General features: G+C 42.2%; 1 pseudogene; it reads left to right on the top strand.

Moving 5' to 3' along the window:
• Positions 1 to 6,783, top strand: part of LOC139383339 (WW domain-containing oxidoreductase-like) — a 255,807-nt pseudogene that overhangs the window by 10,927 nt on the left and 238,097 nt on the right.

The following is a 6,783-nucleotide window of genomic DNA, read 5'->3' as shown; positions in this document are numbered from 1 at the left end:
CCGATTGACGGCTGAGTTAGCTACCAAAGAAGAGCCAAGGAGAGAGGGGCTTCACAGGCCGAGGGAGAGTCAGCTAATCCAATATAGTGAGGTAAATCCAAAGTAGATTGATTCCAGAGGCAATAATCCAGAGGCGGCATTGGACACAGGATCATGTGGCCCCCACGTGTGGGAAATCTGATTGGTTGTTTACATCACACCTCCTTGTGATTGGTGGTTTGAAGCTCACCTCTGTCAACACTCGGTCTGCATGGCTAGTGGCTAACATTAGCCAGCTCGAGCTAGCTAACGCAGAGTAGATTTTCCATATGACGTTGATAAATAGTGCATTGCGGGTAGTTTAGAAGATCTCCAGAAGTAATTTAATAAATATGTAAAACCGCAACAAGAAGGTAACCAGATCATGACTACAACCAAGTTACTAAGTCTTTGACCACACTGTGTTGTTACTTTGGTGAGTAAAAACTCATGCTTGCTATCCTTTAAAGAGCTACAGTCAATGGGAGCAGCAAAGGAAAACTGGAGGGTAAACGCCAGTATACACAGTTTAACCATCTTTTGTTTTGCCTAACAGTTTAACCACCTTTTGTTTCGCCTAACAGTTTAACCACCTTTTGTTTTGCCTAACAGTTTAACCATCTTTTGTTTTGCCTAACAGTTTAACCACCTTTTGTTTTGCCTAACAGTTTAACCACCTTTTGTTTTGCCTAACAGTTTAACCATCTTTTGTTTTGCCTAACAGTTTAACCACCTTTTGTTTTGCCTAACAGTTTAACCATCTTTTGTTTTGCCTAACAGTTTAACCATCTTTTGTTTTGCCTAACAGTTTAACCACCTTTTGTTTTGCCTAGCAGTTTAACCATCTTTTGTTTTGCCTAACAGTTTAACCATCTTTTGTTTTGCCTAACAGTTTAACCATCTTTTGTTTTGCCTAACAGTTTAACCACCTTTTGTTTTGCCTAACAGTTTAACCATCTTTTGTTTTGCCTAACAGTTTAACCATCTTTTGTTTTGCCTAACAGTTTAACCATCTTTTGTTTTGCCTAACAGTTTAACCATCTTTTGTTTTGCCTAACAGTTTAACCATATTTTGTTTTGCCTAACAGTTTAACCATCTTTTGTTTTGCCTAACAGTTTAACCACCTTTTGGTTTGCCTAACAGTTTAACCATCTTTTGTTTCGCCTAACAGTTGATCATCTTTTGTGGAAAAATCCATCGAAAGTATGGGGAGCGTTACTTTCTTCACTGCAACCGGTGATCAGTTTACCCACCATCAATATTGTTGTCACCTTTAAAAAAAAACTTTTATTACAAGTTTTATTTTTAGTTCTTCATAATACTAAACCTGCCAACTGTCAACACTTTGTCCTCTGCATGTTCACACCTGTTAAGGCTATTCTCATCCATACTGAACAATGTGACAGGTTCTGTTTCTATCATATCTTCACTACTGACAATAGAACATGTGAATGAGGCGAAGCATATATTTGTATGGAATATCTACATCCTTACACAGTGTTATATGTATGCGCTAGATACTCTGTAGGGCCTGTGTGTGCTCATGGGAGGAGTGTAGGTCTCTGGGGTGTCATGTTATTAACTTGATAATATGACATATGGTTTAGTAATGGTTAGTTATGGTCCTAGTGACCCTCTCTGTCTCACTACAGCAAGACTACATGCAACCCATCCATATCCACCAGGACAGGCTCAACAAAGAAGACTTCTGTAAAAGGATTATTGAATTCTTATTCTTTTTTATCAGTTTGATTCATTTATTTTTTATTAAGATGTACGTTTAATTTCTAACATTTGCTGAACATTTCATTTCACTGGGATAACATAGATTTTTTTGTGTACATGATTTGTGGTTTGATTTCAATTGGACATGAATTGCAAGATTTTATAGAGGACATTTTAGATTGCTGGTTTACTGTTGTGGTACTTTGTCTAAAGTTTCTGAACAAGCTGAGAATTGTATCTAAATAGCTTTCCCCAGTCGCGCGCGCGCGCGTGTGTGTGTGTGTGTGTGTGTGTGTGTGTGTGTGTGTGTGTGAGACCTGGGAAAGCCCCCTGTCTCATTCATGCTGTGAATTTCACAAGGTGTTGGTGGTGGATCAATGTCACAGTAAGAAGCAGAGAAGAGTTAGAAGGAGGGACAACTAGTGAATAACAAGGTATTAGAGAAATATGCCACATCTTTCAGTCCCTATCTCTGAACATCCTTCCCTTAGTGTTTTAGGTCTTTAAATGTCATTTGTTATTCATGAAAGAGTGTCATTGTTCAGTGTTTGTGTTGATCCCTGTGTTGTGTGGATTATGAGCTAGGCCTGCTTTCTCCTCTCTCTGGAAGGACATATCACTAAACTGATGCAGCCAGTTGCGGAGCGGAGAGGAGGGAGGCTCAGAGTGCAGATTAAGCCCATAGCCAGGCTTTGTGATGGAGCATTAGATTGAGGCAGATTTGTCAAACATAACTGCCATTAAATTGGCAGCAAAGCCCTGGTATTTACTGCACCTCTGCTGTTTGTGAATGAGGAACCCTTAAAGAGTGGCCCAGCCATGCGTTAAACCAACTGCTTGGTAAGGAGGGGATTCATTATTCATACTGGGATTGACTAGGAGGAAGTAGATGCATAAGAAGATGCTCCTGGAGACGGGGGCATGAAGCGCAAGTTTGTAATGGGTGTGTGCGTGTGTGTGTGGGTGTGTGTGTGTGTGTGTGTATACACTGTATGTGTGCAAACAAGCTTGCGTGTATGTACACTTCTTCACTGTGGGACAATCTCTTGTGTAAAGTCCTCTGTCTCCTCCTTGGAGATAACTGGTGTTAGTCTAACTGAGGAAATTGAGCTTTACAACAGGCATTTCATGTCCTCTCTGAGGAAGATGTTTATTGGCTTCATAATGAGAACCAGTTATGGTTGGTTAGTCAAATTATTCAACTTTGTTAACCTTGGATCAAATTCACAATGCAGACCCAAACTGGTGTAACATGTGAGGGAATTGCGCTGGAGGCCAGGAGGGTTCGATAATGATTACAGCTCTAATATAATTTAACTGGAATGGTTAGAGAGAGGATGGAATACATATATGTGCTTAAAGCCCCTCAGTGGAATCAAATGAAAGGCTACTGGGTTATTGTGTGTAGTCAAGTAGTTTATAGACCCATCGGGTTTACAGTGTGGGGATGATGAGATGAAAGCTACGGGAAGGGGAGGGCGGATTTTGATGACAGTGATTGTGTGTGTGTGTAACCCATTACCGTAGGGACAGGGTTGACCGGTGTTATTGGAGGCCATGATGAAGTCTGTCTGTGTGTGTAAAGGTAAAGTAAAGGTTGAGGTGACCAGTGTGATGGGAGGCCTTGATGAGAGATTGCGGTGGGAGTTGTAGGTGGTCACAGGGGGTGTGGGGAGGGGTCATGGAGGTGTGTGTGAAAGGCCATGCAATGTGGAGCATGAGGGGAGTGTGTGGGGCAAGGTGGGGGTTAAGAGGGGCCAGGCCAGGGGTAATAGAAGCACTCCAGGCCTCTCAGTTGGAACAACTCACCCCTGGGCTGTAATTACAAACCATACATCCCACTTTTGGGGTGACACCACCTCCCTGGAACTAATGGAAGGGCTGCAGTTGGAATGGAGGAGAATTAGAGCGCTCATAAGAGCAGATGTGGAGGAGGCGCCAATCTTTTTGAGAGGGAGGGAGGGAGGGAGAGAATCTGATTTGATTTTAGCTCTCTTTGCCCAAATCAACACAACTCATTTTACTTAAATGCTCCTTTGGACGCAGATGTAGAGTTGTTTTTCCATTTGCCAAATAAACAGGTTTACTGGTAATGATCTCATTAGGCTGAGCCAATACACCTGTGTACGGAGGGAATACGGACAAACAGAGCGTTAAATCACACTCATTATTGGGGATATCAGGATGGCCAGGATCCTAATGTACCATGCAGAGCATCCACCCACTGGTTGATAGAGATTTCACACTGGTTATACAGTACAGTAGTAATACACTGTTATAATGATGGAGGCTGTGAATCTCTGGTCCTCATTCGCTGGTAGTCTGGATTATGAGCACTTTTAAGGACACTTCTCCATTGAGAATGCTTTTTAATCATGGAGTAGGCTTCATCTGGGTCTGGGTAACCAGCCCGAAAAATGTGCTTTGTGTTTCCCTCTAAACGCTTGCTGAGGAGTATTACATGGCCTCTTTTTATCCCTGAGTAGAACACACCTCAACCTGACCTCCTGTCATGTTCTACAGTCTGGGTGCCACGCTAAATAACCTCCCCTGTTGTTCACCTGACCAGGAACTAATCTCGGCACCAAGGGAAACACAGGCGTGAGGGTGGGAAGCCTCTGTAAACCAACGTCGTTCTCGTTATTTCACAATTAATGTCAAGTCCTTGTTATTTGTCATGAGGAAAACACAGCTCCCTCGCCCATGTTGTTGTTGTTGCTGCCAAATTCTAATTTGTACTCCATTATGGAAAACACTGGTGTCGATTAATTTCACTTTCATGCTTGGTACACACAACAAGTGAGTGTGAGGTGGCGTTGTTTACCCAGCTGCCAGTGTTCTTGTTCAATTTAGACAGGATGGAATAATCGTTGTTTAAGCTGTAGCATGCATGCCTGCCTGCCCTCCTGTTCTGATTGCTGTTTATAATTTGTAAGTTTAAGTCCAACCTTGGGTTTGTTGCTTTCCGGTTCTTTGTTTAACGTAAATCAGATATTGTTTGAGAAATGTTCACATTTTATGTAATAATTCTCACATTGTATTTTAACTGCAGGGGGGGGGGGGGGGGGGGGGGGGGGGCAGGGGGGGCAGGGGGGGGGGGGGGGAATAGATAGAGTACACTTGGTATGTAAGTATGCCTGTTGAAACACTTTTTCAAAAGTGTTTATCTACTATTTTTATCCAAACGTCAGAGTGCAACTCTTCCACTTCTTTCATGTAGTTATTATTGTGAGGGGACCATTAGCACGGGCAGCGCTCTCTCTCTCTTACTCCTAGTAAGGTGTCATATGATTTAATTCCATGCTTCAGTTGTCAGAGAGCCCCTCCAATCCCACTCCAATTTACAGTTTTAATAGATATTACTCTTTAACACTCCACTCACAATTAGGCCTCCTAGTTCTCCACTTAATGAAAATCAGATTAAGACCTAATCTAATTACCGGTTGGTTTTAATCCACGCTGGCTGTGATACTGGCTGTCTGCCGTGCCTCCTCTCAGCTCCTCTCCGCCACAACCACTTAGTGTGCACAAACCTGCCCTATCGGTCTGTCACTCACCACTATGCGCGTGTGTGTCTGTTTCTGTTTATTAAAGATGTGTAAATGAGTAGATACTGAACGGTTTATTGAACGCTGTCAATATCAACTTCTTAACAATAAATAAATATATGATTTAAGGAAAAGTTCATCTTGTAAATGAATTCTACCTCTGGGTTGAAATGACCCATTTAGACTGGCAACTTGGAAAATAACTTCCTTCCCTATCTTGTTTTTTTTGTTAGTTTTATCGTGACTACATGAGTTGGATAAATCCAGTTCCTATCAGAACAACTTTTGATGTCATAAATGTTCTTATCAGCCAGTCTTTGAAGTGCTAGAATATCACACCAAGGTTTGATATGAAAGTTCTTCTCAAGTCATTTGAATGGTTGTGATTTTCTAGTTGTCTTCTCTATAACTTCAGTTGTTAACCATATCATCAACATCATTGTTTTTATTACTAGTACAATTGATACCGCTTTACCACTCCAACCAATGTGAATCTCCATGTTTCTCTCAGTACAGTCAGTGGGTAGTGATACCTTCTGAGATGGCTTGTGGTTGGTTTCCTATGTCTGTATTGGGGACTAGCGGGTGAAGCCCTGAACCACATTAATTCAATCAGTGTCATCACTTCACAGAGACATGATTAACTTTCCCCAGTAGACCCTTTGGCTCCCTCCTCAGTGATATAAATTATATGCAACATAGATATGGATTCTAACCCATCTTTTACCCCTTCACAGTCAACTGCCCTGAGTATCTCCACATTATCTCCCAAAATAACTCATCTTTAAAGCATTACTCTGTCTCCCTCCCTCCCTCTTCTCCCTTTCTCTCTCTTTTCTCCCTCCCTCCCTCCCTCCCTCCCTCCCTCCCTCCCTCCCTCCCTCCCTCCCCCCCCCCCTCTTCTCCTCACTGTGTGTAGGTTTTGAGACAGCCAAGTCGTTTGCCCTCCATGGGGCCCATGTGATCCTGGCCTGTAGAAACGTCTCCAAGGCTAGCTAGAATGTCAGCCTCATACAGCTGCTGAAGCTTTATAAACCTACACATACAGTACACACTGATGGAGCTTTATTAACCTACACATACAGTACACACTGATGGAGCTTTATTAACCTACACATACAGTACACACTGATGGAGCTTTATTAACCTACACATACAGTACACACTGCTGGAGCTTTATTAACCTACACACACAGATGGAGCTTTATTAACCTACACATACACACTGATGGAGCTTTATTAACCTACACACACAGTACACACTGCTGGAGCTTTATTAACCTACACATACACACTGCTGGAGCTTTATTAACCTACACATACAGTACACACTGATGGAGCTTTATTAACCTACACATACAGTACACACTGCTGGAGCTTTATAAACCTACACATACAGTACACACTGATGGAGCTTTATTAACCTACACATACAGTACACACTGCTGGAGCTTTATTAACCTACAAATACAGTACACACTATTGGAGCTT

Source organism: Oncorhynchus clarkii, chromosome 1 (assembly GCF_045791955.1).
Source record: "Oncorhynchus clarkii lewisi isolate Uvic-CL-2024 chromosome 1, UVic_Ocla_1.0, whole genome shotgun sequence".
Taxonomy (NCBI): Eukaryota; Metazoa; Chordata; class Actinopteri; order Salmoniformes; family Salmonidae; genus Oncorhynchus; species Oncorhynchus clarkii.
The sequence above is the reverse complement of the archived record's forward strand: the minus strand, read 5'-3'. Positions and strand labels throughout refer to the sequence as shown.